General features: G+C 47.7%; 1 long non-coding RNA gene across 1 annotated transcript in view; it reads right to left on the bottom strand.

Moving 5' to 3' along the window:
- Nucleotides 1-4,282, bottom strand: part of LOC142830645 (uncharacterized) — a 258,048-nt gene extending 253,766 nt beyond the window's left edge. Inside the window, exons 1-2 of the long non-coding RNA XR_012906081.1 lie at nt 4,198-4,282; nt 2,852-2,940 (exon numbers count right to left, since the gene is read on the bottom strand). This is a non-coding gene — a long non-coding RNA (uncharacterized LOC142830645). The remainder of the gene's footprint in view (nt 1-2,851; nt 2,941-4,197) is intronic.
- Nucleotides 4,283-18,988: the final 14,706 nt, after the last annotated feature.

The raw sequence follows: 18,988 nt of genomic DNA, 5'->3' as shown, positions 1-18,988 counted from the left end.
CGTTGGCTGGACTGACACACTGAACCTGCCCATCGCAGTCTCCAATCCCGCTGCAGATCTACGAGTGGGCTCACACAAGCAAGGGTCCGGGACTCTGAAATCCAGAGGGGCATACACCTTGAGGTGGGGTAAATGGTGGCAGTGTGAATGACAGTTAGAGGAGTTTCATTTAGTACTGAATCCTGTATCTGTTATTTTTTTTCCTCCACTGCACACTGTGGATTTCAATGAGGAGTGATAGTCTGTTAAACCCTTCTTTCTTTAAATTGTTAAGTAAAGGTGTGCTAAGTCTAATTTAAGTGCATTTGTTGTATATTATTTATAATTGTTATTTTTTAATTAAATCCAAACCATAGATTATTAGTAGTATTATTAGAATGGGTTTATTCCAGGAGGTTTCTAAGATATGCCATTGAATGTGCACAGTGGCCAGACAGGTGGCGGTGTAACCCACACGCCTAGGGTGCGTCTACACTGCACCGTTAATTCGCTATAACAAGTGTTATTTCGAAATAACCATGCGAGCATCTACACAGCCATTCTGTTATTTCAAAATAATTTCGAAATAATGGACGGCTTATTCCAAAATCTGTAAACTTCATTCTACGAGGAAGAACGCCTATTCCGAAATAGCTATTTCGAAATAAGGTGTGTGTAGACGTGCCACTGCTGCTATTTTGAAATAGCCCCTCACCAGGGCCATTCTAAGTTATTCCTCCCTGGTGCTCCTAGGGCTCTAAATCAAAATAGCACATCTACAATAGGGAAGTCTGCCTCAGACTAATTTTGAGCCTTCCCTGCAGCATAGAGGTGCTATTTCGAAATAACTATTCTAGAATAGCTTATTTTGAAATAAGCTTACAATGTAGACATACCCCTAGTGTGATTCACTGTCCCATGTAGTGGCACTTAGACCACTGACAGTGAGAGATACGAACAAGGGAGCTCTACAGCCTAAACTAAGATGCAGCTGGCTTTATAGCTCAAACCGTAGCGGCTCCTAAACTCCAAGGGTCCCTGGTTCAAATGTGCCCTGTGATGGTTACAGCAGTACCACCAATTGTGATTTCCTTTATGAGTAAGGCTCTGCAGCAGATGAGTAGATAATGGATTCCTACCTATTCAACATCACCACTGGGATTAAAATCAACAACCTCAGGCAGACAGGTGAGTGTTGCCTGCTCCCAGAGCAACCCAGGGAGGAAAAGCGGGGGGGCACATATATGCCTTATCTCAAGTGTCTTGCCAGATGGAGACGCCTATAGCAGATCTGGGTTGACAGCAAGGGCAGACTTCATTAGCTAACACTTTTCACCTGGGATGCCATAACTTAAGCCCCAAATGGATTTGCTGGCTCTGCTCACCCTGTGCTGTCAGATATCGCTTGCACCTAACCATGGCCCGGAGCAATAAAACAGACAAACTCTAAGAGAGAAAATTTCTGGATGAACGCAAGTCTCAGCCAGTACACATAGGCTAAAATCTTAAGCCATGCATCTGGGGACCAGTCTGACTCTGTGACAACTATGCCAGGAAGTTATCTTCTTCTCCAAGCCACAGAAGGACTTGCAGTCAAGGCAACACAAGAGGACAGGAGCCAAGCTGGTTCTGGGAGTGCTGCTTCCAGGGAGGGTGTCAAGGCTTCTTCCCCACTCTGGTATGATAAATGCAGAAGTGGGGGCCTGCAAAAGTACCCCAAAACCTTATCTTTCCAGGCTCTGGTATAAAGCTTCCCCCCAAAATCTTAAAACCCTAGATTGTGGGGATAAAAAAATCCACTGCCACCACCCAAGTAATAATAAAGAAACCAGGGAGAGACCACTTGGGAAATCTCAGCTCCAAAAGTAAAACCAGGACACAAAAATTAACCAATACTAGGTTAATAAAAAGAAAAGAGAAAGAACTTTTATGATCACCACAATATTCCTGTTGCCGGGGTAATGACTAGATGGAAAAGTCACCAATCAATATACTCATGGAGGGATTCCACCATGGGCCAAAACTTAGTTACAAAGTAAAGGAAATCCCATTTTTAAATGCACAGACATCAGATTCCTATTCCCAAACCATAAAACAATAAAACCTAACGGATTTATCTAAAATTTACCCTACTTACAGATAGTGAAGAGTCTTTTCTTGGAGGGAGACATAGTGTCTGTCCCCCTCACTAGCTGGAGAGAAACTGCCCAGAGACAAAGGAGGGAAAAACCCCAAAATTCCTTTGTCCCAGTTTGAAATCCCTATCTGCATTTCTATTGGCTGAGCAGATACCTGGCTAGGTAAAGTTAGCCCCTTAGTCCCCAGGCTGCTGCCCACTCCTCATGGTCATGTCAGAGGGGCAGAGGGAGGTCTGAGGAGAATGCCACTGCTGCCACCAGTACTACTTTTTCTTTCACAGCTTGGCTCCCCTTCCCTCCCCCATCAGGTTCCCTGCACTCCACCATCTTCTCCTAACACTTAAAGTGGTATGCCTAATTCCAGGCAACTGACTGAGGCAAAGGGCCCAGCCCCACCACCAGGGGGTACTACGGAGGGGGGGGGATTGCATGGGAAAGCACCACACCCACCCAGAAATTCAACTTTGTGGACTCAGTATCAAATCTGAGTTGCCAGCCCCAGACTCTAGCTCCTAATACTCCACAGCGCCTCAGAGGGTCTACTACAATCTCCTCCCTGCATCGCTAATATTGTTCAGTAAAAATGAAAACCATGTTCCATACACTTTTTATACCACTCCTGTTGAGAGCCCATGTGGTACCCCTGATTACAGTCCCATTTCCATCATGTGGTTCTTTCATCTTCCGTGCGAATGCTGTTACCCAAACTATAGCTGTTTCTATATGCTACTTACCGTTCAGCAGAGTTTGCGAACTTATCTGAAGCGTGACTGGTGTCATCCCTCCATCAAAGTTTAAACGTGATTATTTGCTGCTCTGCAGACTAATAAATGGTGTGGTTTTAGAAAGAGCAAGATACTTCTGGGCATACAAAACAAATGGCATTTCAGAACCTTTGCTCCAACTCTTGCTGTTTTACTGTAACACTAAAGCTGGTTGGATAAGGAAAAAACTTTTCCCACTCCCCCCTCTCACCCTCCCTCCTCCCGCAACCCCAGAAAAAATATCAGTTTTTGTTCTGCAGGTTTAGCAAAATGACAACTTTCATTCAGTATTGAATTTTGGGTGGGTTTGTTTTCCCATTTTTACCTCCTCTTCCTGTTTTTCTTTGCCCTCATGATATTTTTTTTTTTTTTGTCATTTTGCCACTGAAAACTGGGGAAGAGGTCAAAAAAGAGAAAAGCAAACTAAAAAAAAAGATGTTTTTCCTCTTCCAAATTACAAAACAAAAAAAAATTAAAAAGCCTTTTTTTCCCCCAAACATTTCCAGTTTTGAAAATAGGACATTTTTCAATGAAAAAAATGTAGCATTTGAAAAGTATCAACCAGTTCTAGTTACCTCTTTGTTACCTGGATTTCCCTAACCTTAGGATCCAGATTCAAAACTTCTCCAAGGCTACATCTAGACTGTAAGCCTCTTTCAAAAGAGGCTTTTTCAAAAGTATCTTTAGAAAAAGCCTCTTTCGAAAAAGAGTGTCTAGACTACAACCAGTACTTTTGAAAAAGCAAGCCACTTTTTTGAAAGAAAGCACCCAGGCTGTCTGGATGCTCTCTTTCAAAAAAGCACAGTTTGCATTATATAGCGCCTTTTTTCAAAAGAGCACTTTCAAAAAAGGCATTCTTCCTCATAAAACAAGGTTTTCCACGGTCAAAAAACCTGCTGCGTTCTTTTGATTTACTTTCAAAGAACACGGCAGCTGTCTAGACGCAGGGGAAGTTTTTTCGAAAAATCCCTGTAGTCTAGACACACCCCAAAAGTGCAGCCCAGGTCACCAAAAAGAAGGGCTAAGAAGCAGAATTTTTGCTTCTCATGTAACAGAGTTGGGTTTGATTCCCACCAATATGAAGCTAATGTGAAGACAGAGGTCAGTCTAGTGCATCTTTCTGGCCTTAAAAAGGTATGAATCCGTCTAGCTTCTGCCTGTTCTTAACACCGTAGGATCTGCTTTGTAACAGGACATGGGATGGAGCCATCCCTGCCTCAGACAGCTCCAAGAAGTAAACTTAATCTCTGTTCCTCTTCCTCATTTGAGGGCGAGAGAAAGCAGGTCAAAGACTTCCAGCATTTACCATCTCTCACCTCCTCTGTTTAACCGGTCTTGGGCACTTTTACTTCACTTTTGCTGAAAAACTGACTTACATCTGCTGCCCCATGCCAGGAACCATGTTTGGAGGAGGGGGATAGAGAATCAAAATGGAGGACAATCCTTTTATAGAATAAGCCCCACCCACAAGAGGAATTATTCAATCAGTGGGTGGAGTGAGTCCCTATATAAGCAGAATCTTGGGCCTAAGAGCAGCTAGTTTAAGTGAATTCTAGTGAAGAGAGAGTAGTAGGAAATTTTTAGGCTGCGAGGGAAGTTTTAAGGGAAACAGTGCCATAGGCTTTTTCCTATGTTATTGTGTTCCATGTCTCTATCAGCATGTTGCACAATGTAATCACAAGTGTTCTCTGCTCTATTAAAAACAAGTGCATGTTAATTCAGCAGCTTGGTGCTTGTCTCCAAGGCAAAGTTAGCTCAAGTTGGTACACTTAAGCTACAATACTTGAGCTGGACTAGCTTAAGAGGCTGACCACGCTGTAAAACACCACTTAGGCTATGCTGAGTGATTGGATTAGTAACTGCTGAGTTGTGTTAACTTGAGCAGTAGCCTGTAAGTACAACCCACCACTCTTGTACTACAAGCTCAGACAGCAGCAGCATTCTGGCATTAGCCTACCCATGCCAGCTAGCTTGAATTTACAACACTGCTTGACATACAACTAGCCATGCTGGGTGTGACGGCGCGTTGGGGGTCCCCCGTCTCCTGCACCCCGAAATGGCACAACCAGACTGCACCAGCCGGTGGAATAGAGGAAGTTTATTGCCTCTCCAGGATACAGCACAGCACAGATGGAATCTGGTCACAGAGCTGGGCTAGGATGCCTCAGGCCCCCTTGAGATGGGGGAGACTGGGCCCCTAAACTCCAGCCCCTTTCCCTAGGCTGTCTCCTCCATGCTCTCAGACAGCAACAACTCACTCTCTTCCAGCCCTGCCCCTCAGCCAGGGCAGCATTCCACCTCCCTTTGTTTCTCCCCATGGGGGGTAGGCTGGTTCAACCAGTATGGTACCTTTGCATAATAAGGTTTTCCCTGCTGGGTCTTGCTCCAGACAGCAGAGGTCACCACAGCCCAGCAAGTACCCCCACTACGTCACAGTGGGTCAGTCCAATGTCAGTCTAGCCCTCTGTTTTGTCTTCTGGCAGCAGCTGGTGCCAGATGCTTCACCAGCAATGAACAATTATTAAATGGTCCCTTCTCTATTGTCCAGTCCCCACTACAGATAGAGATTTTTGTGGGGGTGAGGACGGGTTTCAGATCAGAAGCAAGGCTCAAACGATACCTCGAATTAATACAGCAGCGAAGACAAACCTTCCCAAAACGTCGCCATAGTCACATGGTTTTCTTTATTTGAGCTCTTCCAACCAAGTCTTCTTGTTTCATTTTTTTGGTGGTTTGTTTGGTTTGGTTTCTTCTCTCCCCTGCCCGTCCTTCCCAGCCCCGTATTGCAGAAGTGAAGAGGTTGTTCCATGGATGTTGTCAGTTTGCATCTTCGAGAGGCTGCAGCAAAGTAAACAGAAGAGTTTTTACGTGGACCAAGCAATGCAGAAGTGCTGATTCTGTGGATGCTATGGGGCTGGAGCATCCATGGAAAAAAATGGTGGATGCTCAGCCATCCATTAGCTCCTTCCCTCCCTTCAGTACCTCTCAGCCACCATGGATCAGCTGTTCCTTGGCATGCAGGAGGCACTTGGGAGGAGGGGGAGCGTGGGGGAAGGGTGAAACAGGGCAGGAAGAGATGGGGTGAAGGTGGAGGTGGGGCAGGAAGAGGCAGGGCAAGAGTGGGGCCTTGGAAGAAGGGACAGAGTGGGGCAGATCATGGGTCAAGCACTCCCCAGCTCGTTAGGAAGGTAGCGCCTCTGTAGCCATGTCCACGCTTGAGGTTAGATCACCTTAACTCTGGCCCTCAGGGCATGACATTTTTCATAGCCCAGACCAACTTAGCGAGGCCGATCTAATTTTTAAGCGTATATCAGGTTCTGGAGAGCAAGGAATTGGTGTCAGGGCTACCCAATATCTTGAATAATGAATCCCCTTTGCGTTCACTATACCTGTCCCCCATCTCTTTGCTGTCCTGTCAGATGCAACAGATACAGTCTCAGTCTGGCAGGTGACCAGTGTCTCTAATTTCCATAAAGTCCCCAAAGTCTGACGTTTCAAGAGCATCCTGAGATACCCCTAGATATCCCAATCAGTTGTGCTTAGGGTAGCTTAAAAAGATCACAGTATCTGTTGAAGCTTTAGCATACGTCTTAGAAAATTCATTCTGCCATATGTACCAAAATACTCTGTTAATAATGGACTACTAATATAAAGACAGAGGATGTGTTTGAGGCCTTGTTTCTAATTGCCAGAGGATCGACGCTCTGGTAATCGATCCTCCGGGGTTTGATTGAGCGGTTCTAGTAAAGACTTGCTCAATCGAACGCTGAGGGTGCCCCCGTGAGCACTGGTACTCCTAGCTGCTGTCATGAGGACTAAGGAAAGTTGACGGGAGTGTTTCTTCCATTGACCTCCCACTGTGGAACTGCCTCCGAAAATCGGTGCTAAAATCGATTGCCTCCAGCCACGCAATTCATGTAGCTGGAGTTGCATATCTTGCATTGATTCTCTCCGCCAGTGTAGACCTGGCATGAGACTCAGAAATGTGGTGACAAAACGACTACATTAATTTCAAGAAAACGATACCAATCCAGTCTATGGCTGAGTTGCTATTATTACAACTAAGGCTGGATCCTGCCCTACCTGCAGAGGTGCTACAAAAGGAGAATATATATGTAATCCAGAGGCACTGAGACTACTGACAAGGGAGAACAAAGTCTGCTCTACAGCCTTAGCTGTAAGCCAGTTGGCTTTTAGTTCATGTGGTAGAGGCACATAACTTTAGCCTCTAAGGCAGGGGTGAGGAACTCTTTTCGGGTCGGGAGCCACTGACCCGCAGAAAAATCAGTCGGAGGCCGCACACAAGTGAGATGCAAAGTGAGAACCCCTGGCTGAGGAGAAAGATACTCCCCACATTCCTCTCACACACCAGAGCCTAGGGGGGCCAGGCTAGTAGATGTAGGCTATATCGACACTGGCGCAATCTTGCGCCACAGATATGCAAATGAGGCTAAGCGTGGAATATTGCCGAGCCTCATTTGCATATCTAATGAGCCGCCATTTTGCGGAAGAGGCTCTTGCACCAGAAGGAGCTGTCTACACTGCCCCTTCTAGCGCAAGAAAGACCCTCTTGCGCAATGCTGCTACGTTGATTATTTTCGGGAATAGCGGCATTGCGCAAGAGGGTTTTTCTTGTGCAAGAAGGGGTATTGTAGACAGCTCCTTCTGGCGCAAGAGCCTCTTCTGCAAAAATGGCGGCTCATTCAATATGCAAATGAGGCTCGGCAATAGTCCACGCTTAACCTCATTTGCATATCTCTGGCACAATATCGCGCCAGTGCAGACATAGCCGTAGAGTGTTCCAGCCCTGCGAGTGGGTGGATGGAGCGCCAGTAAACCTGGGTAGCAGGTTTAAAACGAATAAAAGGAAGTTCTTCTTCACATAGCGTGTAGTCAACCTGTGGAACTCCTTGCCAGAGGAGGCTGTGAAGGGTAGGACTATAATAGAGTTTAAAGAGAAGCTAGATAATTTCATGGAGGTTAGGTCCATAAAAGGCTATTAGCCAGGGGATAAAATGGTGTCCTGGGCCTCTGTTTGTCAGAGGCTGGAGAGGGATGGCAGGAGACAAATCGCTTGATCATTGTCTTCGGTCCACCCTCTCTGGGGCACCTGGTGCTGGCCACTGTCGGCAGACAGGACACTGGGCTAGAAGGACCTTTTGTCTGACCCAGTACGGCCGTTCTTATGTTCTTATGTTCTCCCTAATGCTGAACCTCAGGGGCTGGATTCAGGCAAGCCAGGGGCCCCATCCACCGGGTCTGAGGTTCCCCACCCCTGTTCTAAGGGTTCAATCCCTCCTGATCAGTGTCCGTCATCGTTACAGATAGATTATAGCTCTATCACTTACCCAGGGGAATATCCATGTGGTACAGAGCTAGCCAAACCAGCATACATAGCCTGCTCCATATTATCCTGCCACTCTCATAGCCTCTAATTCAGAAGGAGGCATGAGTAACCCCCGGAAGATATAATATTCCCAACCAATGAAACTGAGAGCAGTTCCAGGCTGGCTGTAATTAGCAATGGGCCCAAACAGGATTCTTGCAGCCTCAGGAATCCAGAGAGCACACAGGGAGCTGTGATATCTTCACCTTCTGCACAACATTACGAATCTAGAGACGTTACACAGATATACCGGGTCCAAAGAGCCATGTTTACCAACTATTTCCACGCCTACAAGGCCTCCCTCTCTATATATTGCTGCTTTCTAAGGTTCTGGTAGCTTCTGCAATAGAAGACCGTGCGGCAGCCAAAACTGCCTAGAGGGATATTACCCAATTCCTGTATGTCACCGTGGTTTAGGACCTGCGTTTGCCCCTCCCTGCACAGCATGGGGACTGGAGCCTGCATGCAACTTCATGTCTGCTCTGCCCTTTAAAGTTTTGCCAGCCTCACTCGGGTGGTTAGGGAAGTGTTTTTTTGCTGACATAGCCAGTAAAAACCTAATAAAATGCCTTTGCCAGGATAGCTCGTTTTGCTCAAGGAACTGACATAAAGTCGACCAGCCCCCAGGCTATTTTGCCAGGAGAAGCTGCGTGTACAGTCGAGTATAGCTATACCAGCTACTCGTGTCAGGGCAGATAAGGCCTTGCTCTCTTGCCGTGATTCCATGGACTTTCAGTTCTTTAGCTCTGCTTCCTTTATGCAGCTTCGGAGCAAAGCCAAGCAAAAGAGAAATGATGCAAGCAGTGTGGGGTGGGTTAGAAGTCCCCCATTTTCTGTGACCCCCAAGGACTCTCCCTCCTGATCTTCATAGCTCTCCTTGGATCCGATTGTCCATCCCATGCCTCCATCGGGCCTCATCACCCACTCTGCCCCACATCGCCTCACAGTTCTGGGGCATTTTCCCTGAACGGCCCTGACCTCAGACCCTCATTCCAAGCCTGTGACTCATGTTTCCTCACTGATTCTCTTCTTTCATTAGCTTGTGATAGTTCCTCCTTTTTTTAGCATGCTGAGCTCAAAAGCCATCCCATGGGAGTCAATGGGAGTCTTGCCCCTGCCTTTAATAGTCCTGGGATTGCCCCCTGATGTATAAAAAGGTACCCTATACCCATATAACACCCACATCCTCAGCTGGTGGAAACTGCTGCAGGGCAACCAGGGAGTCAGGGGGACGAGTGATAGGAGTGGAACCTATGGAGAAGAGGCAATGTAACTGCCACTAGGCGGATTTGAACCAGGGACCTCAGTGTAGGAGCCTCTACCCTTTGAGCTAAAAGCCAGCTGGCTCTCAGCTTAGGCTGGAGAGGTCTCTTGTTCTTATCTGTTGTGGTGGTCTAAATGCCACTGCATGGGACAGTGTGAGGGTTACACAAGGGTAGGGCCTCAGGAGAATGGGACACAAGGGAGTGGGCGGTGGGATGCCAGGTTCTAGAGGAGAACAATCAGCTGGGGGCGGGGAGAGAGGTTGTTCTCAGTAGTGACAGATGGCAGAACAAGGAGCAATGGTCTCAAGTTGCGGTGGGAGAGGTCCAGATTGGATATTAGGAAAAACTATTTCACTAGAAGGGTAGTGAAGCATTGGAATGGGTTACCTAGGGAAGTAGTGGAGTCTCCATCCCTAGAGGTGTTTAAGTCTCGGCTTGACAAAGCCCTGGCCGGGTTGATTTAGATGGGATTGATCCTGCCTAGAGCGGGGGGCTGGACTTGATGACCTTCTGGGGTCTCTTCCAGTTCTATGATTCTATGATAAGGGGATGGTTGGATGAAATAACATGATCTTGGTAACTAATTGACCATTCATTATCAGTTGGAAATAGGTCAATGGAGGGATGATAGGAGTTGCTATAGGGAACTTTCTGGGTGTCTGGCTGGTGAGTCTTGCCCACATGCTCAGGGTTTAGCTGATCGCCATATTTGGGGTCGGGAAGGAATTTTCCTCCAGGGTAGATTGGCAGAGGCCCTGGAGGTTTTTCGCCTTCCTCTGTAGCATGGGGCACAGATCACAGCTGAAGGACTCTCTGCATGTTGGGTCCTTCAAAGTATTTGAATGCTTCAATATCTTCGATATAGGTGAGAGGATTATTCTAAGAGGGGTGGTTGAGATTCTGTGGCCTGCACTGTGCAGGGGGTCAGACTAGATGATCATAATGGTCCCTTCTGACCTTAAAGTCTATGAATCTATGAATCTATGAAAGGGGCGGTGCAGGGGGTGGGACTATGGTTCAGTCGGGTGGATCAGATGTCCCAATTGTATAGAGACAGTCCCGATAATCGTGGCTTTTTCTTCTATAGGCGCCTATTTAACCCTCCCTATCCCACTCTCTGTCCTGATTTTTCACACTTTCTATCCAGTCACTCTATGGTTCAGAAGGGCTCCACACATACTTTTATAGAGCTTCTGCCACTCTTGCATTGACGTCACCCCAATGCAGCAGCGCTGGTTTATGTGTGAGCATTTAGCTCTCATTGCACCGCACTGTTGTTCCCCACCTCCAAAAAATCATTATTTTACAAGTTGAGTTGATTAGAAAATGGAGGGGGAAATGCTTTTGCAATAAATAAATAGATTAAAATGTCAAGATTATTTCCATTTCACAGGCTGTAAAATGGACCCATTTTCTGAAAAACGTTCTGCGATATTTTTTGTTACCAACATTTTCATTAAAATTATTCTGGGAAGTGGGAAATTCATTTAGGCTACATCTACATTACACTGAAGTTCGAAATAAGATATGCCATTTGAACTACGCAAATTGCATATCTTATTTCGATCTTATTTCGCAATAGCTTATTTCGTAATTTGGCGCTGTCTACACAGCGTGGACGTCGGAATAGCGAGCCCAAAATAACAGGCTTGCTGTGAAGAAGTCAGATAGCTATTTCGGGTTACTCCAGTATCAGCCTTACTGATACTGTGTTTTCAGTAAGTAAAGGGGGGGGCGGGTTTCCTCTATGAAAACTTTCTAGAAGGATTTCAAAATGGACAGGATAAAAAATGATGGGAAAAATTGATCAAAAACTGAAAAAAAAGGTTTCATTGGGGGGAAGACAAGGGGGACATTAACTTTACATGTAAAAAATCTCAATCAGCTCTTCTGAGACATTTTTGCCCACTCCCTTGTGAACTAAACACTCTGAATTCAATCCAGTTTGAATGATTAGGAACACAGGCTGGAGCAAATTCTATACTATGTGAGGGTCTGATTCTCCTTTTGCTTACTCGAGTGTAAATCAGGAGAGACGAGATTGAAGTCCATGGGTACATCCAGAGTGAGAGGAGAATTGGTCATGAGTTTTGACAATGACCTTTTCAAAATGCCACTCCACATTTTTGATATACAGGTCTCTCTTCCACTACACATGCTCTCTGCTACACGCACTGCAGCTGCAAAGCCGCTTACTTCAAAAAGCTCTCTCCTGTACCGTTTCTTTCCTTGAATGAGAGGCATGATCTCACCCAGACCAGGGTCTTCATTGCTCAGGCTTCTTGTGTGGTCTCCTCAAAAGGTCCCAGCGTGCTACCCTCAATATCCACAGAGCAGGTGTCAGAGGCAGGCAAGACCCCCCCCCCTTCCCTCGCCCCCGCTGCAGCCTTGCAAAGTCATTAGTGGCCTTAAACTGGTGGAGCAGAGAGAAGTGGGAAATTCCAAACCAGCTCTTCCCAGCCTTTTTGGGATGGGACATGTGGGCAGCTGTTTGTGCCAGGTTTATTCCAAGATGCAAAGTGCTACACAGGGAAAACTGAGGGGAGCACAGTGGCAGCCAGACCCAAAAAGGGCTCTACAGGACCCAGTTCATTGACACGTCTTTTACCAGGCCAGGTCCTGCGTTCAGGATGACGGGCCAATGTTCTGGTCTTGTTGATGCTTGGTCAAATGCCGGCCGTGCAATGAATTTCACCTTGAAGAAAGCACACCCCCAATCCTGCTGCAACCGCAACAATAGATGCCAGGAGCCTGGTAGGTCACAACTCCCTGGTCCAGGCCCTGATTCTGGTGCATCATTATTATTTTATTTAATAATTGTCGGAAAGCCGTGCCCAGAGGAGCCCGTCAGGATCAGGGCCCTGTTGTGCTAAGGGTTATACAAACACATCTGCAGGCATAGTTTTCACTCTAAGAAGACAAGTGACATTTGAAAGGTTACAAGTAACGAATACAAGCAAGTATATATTCCTTTTTGCCAGTGTGTAATGGGCAGCAGGTTTAAAACAAATAAAAGGCAGTTCTTCTTCACACAGCGCACAGTCAACCTGCGGAACTCCTTGCCTGAGGAGGTTGTGAAGGCTAGGACTATAACGGGGTTTAAAAGAGAACTAGATACATTCGTGGAGGTTGACTCCATTAATGGCTATTAGCCAGGATGGGTAAGGAATGGTGTCCCTAGCCTCTGTTTGTCAGAGAGTGGAGATGGATGGCAGGAGAGAGATTTCTTGATCATTACCTGTTCAGTTCACTCCCTCTGGGGCACTTGGCATTGGCCACTGTCGGCAGACAGGATACTGGGCTGGATGGACCTTTGGTCTGACCCAGTATGGCCGTTCTTATGTTTGTATGTGTTTAGATTTGCTATATTATAAAGAAACCAAGTAATTGTCAGTTATGTACCCCAGCCAAGCCGTGGCTGGTTGGCTAATCTCTTGTAGGCATCATGCAATGTGTCTTAGAGGTGGATTTTATATTCCTGTAAATCTGCAGCTAATTCACTGAAGAACCTGGAGGCACACGAGGGTCAGAGATTAGTGTTGCTGGAAGCGGGGGTGAGTTTCCTGGGCTGGGGATTGTGTCACACGAACAGTTTGGATCAAGCACAGAGTCACGTGGACAGCAACCTTTGGCTTGTGCTAGGGAACAGCAGCCTGCAGCTTGTACTGGGGCCAGCCTCTGGCACGTCGCCTCTCGGGTTTGCAAAGGAGTCAAAACTGGGACCCGTCTACTCCACTTTTCTCCTCCCGCTCAACCGAGTGACCTTTCTCATCTAGGCCCAGGTACAAACTGCCTCCTAGAAGCAGCCCCAACAGATACTCACAGAAAACCATCCCTGTGGCATTTTTAAGGTTCTGTTGGGTGTGGAGCTAAGTGCCAAAGTTAAATGAAGCCCCTCAAATGTGAGGCCCAAAGTGCTTGCTAGCCAGGACTCGCCTTCTTCCTTGCACATTCCTCTCGCCACTTTGTAGCGATGAACAAGGCTTAATTTGTGCCACGGCTCAGCCGGAGCACTGCTTTTCATGCCGGGGCATTGCCTTAGCCCTTCGTCGGACAGTCCAGGTGTGATCGTGGACGTATGGTGTGTGCAAGGTCATGCCGCACAGAGGGGCTCGACAAAGCAGTGTCCTCCACGCCGCGGGAGCATATATGGGCTGCGCATGGGAGGACCCACGGCGCGAAGGATGCCACGTGGCGTGGCAGCAGCTCTTTCTCTGCACTGAGGCTGAACGCTTATCCTAATGTGCCTTCAGTGTTGCATTCAGCGAGGTCACACACACACACACACACACACAAGCGAAATGGAAACCAGGAGGCCAATCGATAAGAAATCTTAACAGATGGGACCTGACGGGATCCCACTGCTGTTTGCTTTCTGGATCTGTGCCGTGGCGTGGGAGTGTGCTCTTGGTCTGAGACTCAGTAAGCCAGAGATGAATTACTGGCGACAGCTGAGATGGGAGGCAAATGGCGTCCCAGTGAAACTGACCAAGGTCTCTTACCGCACACTGTGTGATCCTAAATATCTGAGGAGCAAAGGTCAGGAGAACAGGGCTCTGCTCTCAGGCGACATTACCCCCACCGCCTCCAGCCCTCTTGCAGATAGGATTCGCCTCCACGTGTGGAATGAATTTTGGCATCTCGGCCTACGTGAATAATTAGCAGCAACTAAGTTTATTCAGCAAATGTAGCCGCTTTGTTTGCATAAGAAGTGAGCGCGGACCACACTTTCCACAGTTTAGCTCCATGGACTGAACTCCAAGAGTTTTCTGCGGGTTATTTAATATTTACTATGGGTCTGACCAAAAGCTGCAGAAATCAGTGATTCCCGTTGACTTCAATGGACTCTGAATCAGACCCAGTGTGAGCTGCCTGTTAGAAACTGATTGGACAGCTAATCCAGCTAGTGTTGTTCCTGGCCTCTGATTGGCTAGGCTGGCAACTGTCGCCAACGTTGATGCTTGCGCCTGTGACTTTGAGATTTGTGGTCCACAAATGCCCACTGCACGAAACATCAGTTGCATCCTTATTCCCAGAGATAGGAGCACCTTGGGGTCTGAGCGGGGCTGGTGCTGTTCGGATGCAAGAGGTTGTAGAGTCTACTCCCCGTTGCTTCTTCGACCTTCCCAGAAGCCATGGTGGGGATCTGCGGTTTTGCTCAGTTTCCTCGCTGCTCACAAACTCCTCCCACACAGAGAGCTGGGGCTGGTTCAAATATTCCTGTGGCAACAGGCACATGGGATCACAGAAGCAGCAGTGCAAAAACAGCCCCTTCTTACTCCAACTACCGGCTCCTTGAGGCTAAAATCCAGCCCTGACCTCCAAAGCCAGGGGGCTCCCCAGATGGCAAAAATAGCACAGTTCCCCAGGGCAAAAGGGCAGGATGCCGGGGTGCGGAGCAGAGCTCTGCATGGCCTCTCTGTGCCAGCACACCGGGCAGGGAAGAAGAGAAGGGCTACAGTGCATCTCCGCCCATTCTCTGCCCCATGAGAGCCACCTACAGCTATTGGGCTGAAACAGCCTCCCCAGAGTGACTGTGCATTTCCTTGGTCACCCACAGGGAAAGATTCCTCTTTGGGGGGGGGAGTCTGCTTACCCCCCCCCCCCCCATCCAGACTCCCCATGTCGCCTGTGTATTTTCCAGTCGTACCCACACTCCCATTTCTGACCCCAGGAAGTGTTTGCTTCTGTTTCCCCTGCCATGGCCCTACAGTCTATGCCACCTCCTGTATTCCCAGTTCAGTTGTGAGTGTAGAGGGTCCAGTTAGACTTTGCCCTCCCTACCCATACAAGCCACTATTAGGCCTAATTCCACTCTTGTTTACACCTGGCCACGCTGAGGTTGCCCTGGAGAAAGTGAACAGCATTTGGCCCACTGATTCCCGAAAATATGCCCAAGCCAAAAGTCCGCATGGGATTTTCTTTCTACTTTCTGGTAGCAGCCTGGGAGGCAGAAGGATCCTGACTTCTATGGGGGATGGGTTCCCAAACTGGGGGAGGGGGGGTATGAGGTGACCCAGCCCCCTCTCCCATCAAGTTTTGCTGCTCCAGTCAGTTCCCTTTTTTTTTTTTTTTTTTTTTTTTGGCTCATCAAGTTTTGCTATTTGGGAGAGGGGGGGGCATGAGGGGTTTTCAAAAATCAAAAAAGGGGCGTGATGCCGAAAAGTTTGGGAACCGCCGCTCTAGTGCCTCGTTAAACAAAGCCCCATGTGGCTTGTGAGTTGATCGCATGTGACCCAGAACAGGATTCTATCCACTTCTCTCCGTAATGTCACTTTTGCAGCCACGTTCCCGTCCTTGCCGCTTACCCGGCTGCTCAGAGGGCTTCCCTTTGCAGGCATGCGCTCACCAAGTCAGCGGCACGCCTCGCTTCATCTCACTCAGAGTCGTCATGAACATATCCAGGGCCAGGGGCAGTCAGAAAGGGGGACAGAAAGGCCATTTGGCCTGGCCCTCAAACTCAAAAGGGGCCTCAAATTTAGACTTTTTTTTGGCATTTGATCAATTTTGCAACTAGTTTTTATGCTCATCCCTATCGGGCCAAAATATGACACTCTCTCTGCTTAGAGCTGCAAATTTAAGCAAATAAGAGATGGGTTATGGTTAAAAAATATATTGTTTTGTTAACTGATATAGATTTTTGTCCTATTAAAAGTAAAAATTGTTCATAACTATTAATAAAAATATATGCATTCTGATGCACCAGGTGAGACCATGACGAATTGTCCTCTCAGATCAGCTGATGATATAAACAAACCACTAGTGACTGGTGCGGGATCAAGTGCGTGTTGAAAGGTAGAGAATTGTTACATTTCAGTGTCTTTATAGTTTTACAACTGGTTGACTAAGGAATTGTTTGTCTCATTATTATCTTCCTATGGTAGCTAAAAGAGACTGGTTGGTGGGTTGGTTGGTTGAGATCTAGCCTGTCCATCATCATAGGCCAGGCTTGGGCAAAATACAGCCTGCAGGCCAGATCCGACCCACTGAGACACTGGATCTGGCCCACAGACACAGGGGGGGAACCCCAGGCAGGCTCGCCTGCTTGCCCTGCACCACGCTCAGAAAAAGCCGTTTCTCTTTCCAAAACTGTGATCCCAGATGGGAGAGGAGGAAGGCTTCAGGCGCCGCCCCCAGCCCAACACAATCCCATTGGCCAATTTCTGGCCAGAAATTGGCCAATGGGACCTTCCTGTTTGAATGACAGACAGCCAAGAAGCACCACATCTCCTCCCCTCAGCTCAGTTATTCACACAAGCACGTGGCCGGGCAGGCAGGCTGCCTGGGAAATGGTTTAAGCTCTGTAAGCATTTAGCTCCACAGACAGGCTGGCTGGTTTGGCTGCTGGCCGGTAAATCTCCTGGCCAGATCCTGCCTCTAGAACCCCTGCCCCTCCCTTTCCCAACCCTTTGCCCCCCCCCCCCCCACTTCACATACCCAAACCCTCTGCCCCATACCTCCTCCCATACTGAGCACCCTAATCCCCTGCCCCAGATCACAATCCCCTCCTGCCCTCGGTCACATTCCAAACCCTGCACCCCAGTCCTCTGCCCTATGTCACAACTGCCTCCTTCACCCAAACTCCCTCCCAAACTCTACTCTCCCGCCTGCACCCCAAGCTCCCTTCTGCACCCCAGACCCTGCACCTCCTCCATTAATATCTTGGAAGAGTGCAGCCCTCGATCACTTTCCAAAATCTTGAAGTGGCCCTCCATCAAAAGTCATTGCCCACTCTGTCATGGGCTTTCGTAGTCTATAGGCGCAGACTGATGGTGAAAATTTATGAGGGCAACCTTGTACAGTGAGTCCCATGAGGACACAGGTTTCAAATGTCTGGACATTATCCCTCTGTCTGTATCTGTATCTATGTTTACCATATATATATATATATGTCATCCCTTCATCTTAAACGCAGCTTGTTTTACCTTGCATGCCCGAGTTTTCATTCTGTGATTGTGCCGTGTCTGATTGTTTCATTTTGTGTTCCTTCCTTTTACGTCTTTTTGGCATTTGTGTACATGTGTACAGTAGAAGATTTCAGATGTAGATAAGCTTCTTTCCAGCAGAATAGTTCAAGTGTGGAAAGGCAACAGATGAACTTTAGAACATTTCAGGAGAATGTCCCCGTCAGTGTGTGGAAGCAGGTAATGAAGCATCACTGTTCAACTATGGGACAAGAGCATTTGAATGGGCTCGCCAGGCTTAATATCAACTGCGACATAGCATGAAAGCTATATTTTTTCTTAATAATTACTGTATTTGCATAGAAAAATGCTAGAAAAGCATTTGTGAAATAAAAAAATTCAAAGTATTTCTCACTCTTCTTTTTTGTGTGCATGCCTTATTTTGTGCCAACCTGTGGAACTCCTTGCCAGAGGATACAGTGAAGGCTAGAACTTTAACAGGGTTCAAAAAAGAGCTAGATAGATTCATGGAGGTTAGGTCCATCAATGGCTATTAGCCAGGATGGGTAGGAAAGGTGTCCTTAGCTTCTGTTTCTCTGGAAGTGGGAGACAGGGGAGGGATCACATGAGGATTACCTGTTGTGATCCCTCCCTCTGGGGCCTTTGGTATTGGCCACTGTCGGCAGACAGGACACTGGGCTAGGTGGACCTTTGGTCTGACCCAGAAAGGCTGCTCTCATGTTCTTATGTCATCATTTTTTTATTATGGTGAGGGACCTCAAAAGCTGGAAGAGGCCTTGAGCCTCTCTGGACCTCTGAGAGAGCCTGTCCAAGACCCAGATCCTCAGCTGGCATCAAGGTGTGCAGCTCCGCCAGCTTCAACAGTGCAATGCCAACATACAGTCGCTGAGGGGGTGCCCCTCCCCCAGGCAGAAGGATCCAAACAGGCAGCGAGTCACTTGACGAGCTGTGTTTACAGAACTCCAGCTCTCAGCAGGGGCAGACAATTGTGTAGGATTTCTATAGCAAGGAGCCCACTATTAACACAATGCAGCTCTCAGCTTTATTGTATCATTCAGGGAACTCGCTACCCCAAGTACCGAGGCTCCAGAGAGGATGTATCTGTTCTGGGGGCCAGATCCTGAATAATTTGCTACTACATTTTCACTCTGATTTTATTCAGGCACTAAGGTCCAGGGGAGTCCAGATACCTGCTATTATGTGTTGTATTATTTCCACTGTGGTAACACGGAGAACCCCTAGTCATGGGCCAGGAGCATGGGGTTCAGCTATCTCGATGGCACCATTGTCAGGGCCCCATGGAGTCCTCTGGTCCCAGGACTTGCACCAGGAGAGGTTGTGGGAACAGTTCAGACCTGGGAGCAGCATCACATTGGGAGAGGGTAGGTCGGGGGGGAGCCATGCCTGGTGTTCCCCCTCCCTCTGGCCCAGTATAGTTCACAAGGGCACTACTGGAGATGTTCTGGAGAGCCATCCAGAGTGGGGACCCGCCTTTGATGTTGTCTCATGGGAGAGACCCTGATAAAGCGAT

This window comes from Pelodiscus sinensis, chromosome 9 (assembly GCF_049634645.1).
Source record: "Pelodiscus sinensis isolate JC-2024 chromosome 9, ASM4963464v1, whole genome shotgun sequence".
NCBI classification, from domain to species: Eukaryota; Metazoa; Chordata; order Testudines; family Trionychidae; genus Pelodiscus; species Pelodiscus sinensis.
This window is presented reverse-complemented; position numbering and strand designations above follow the sequence as displayed.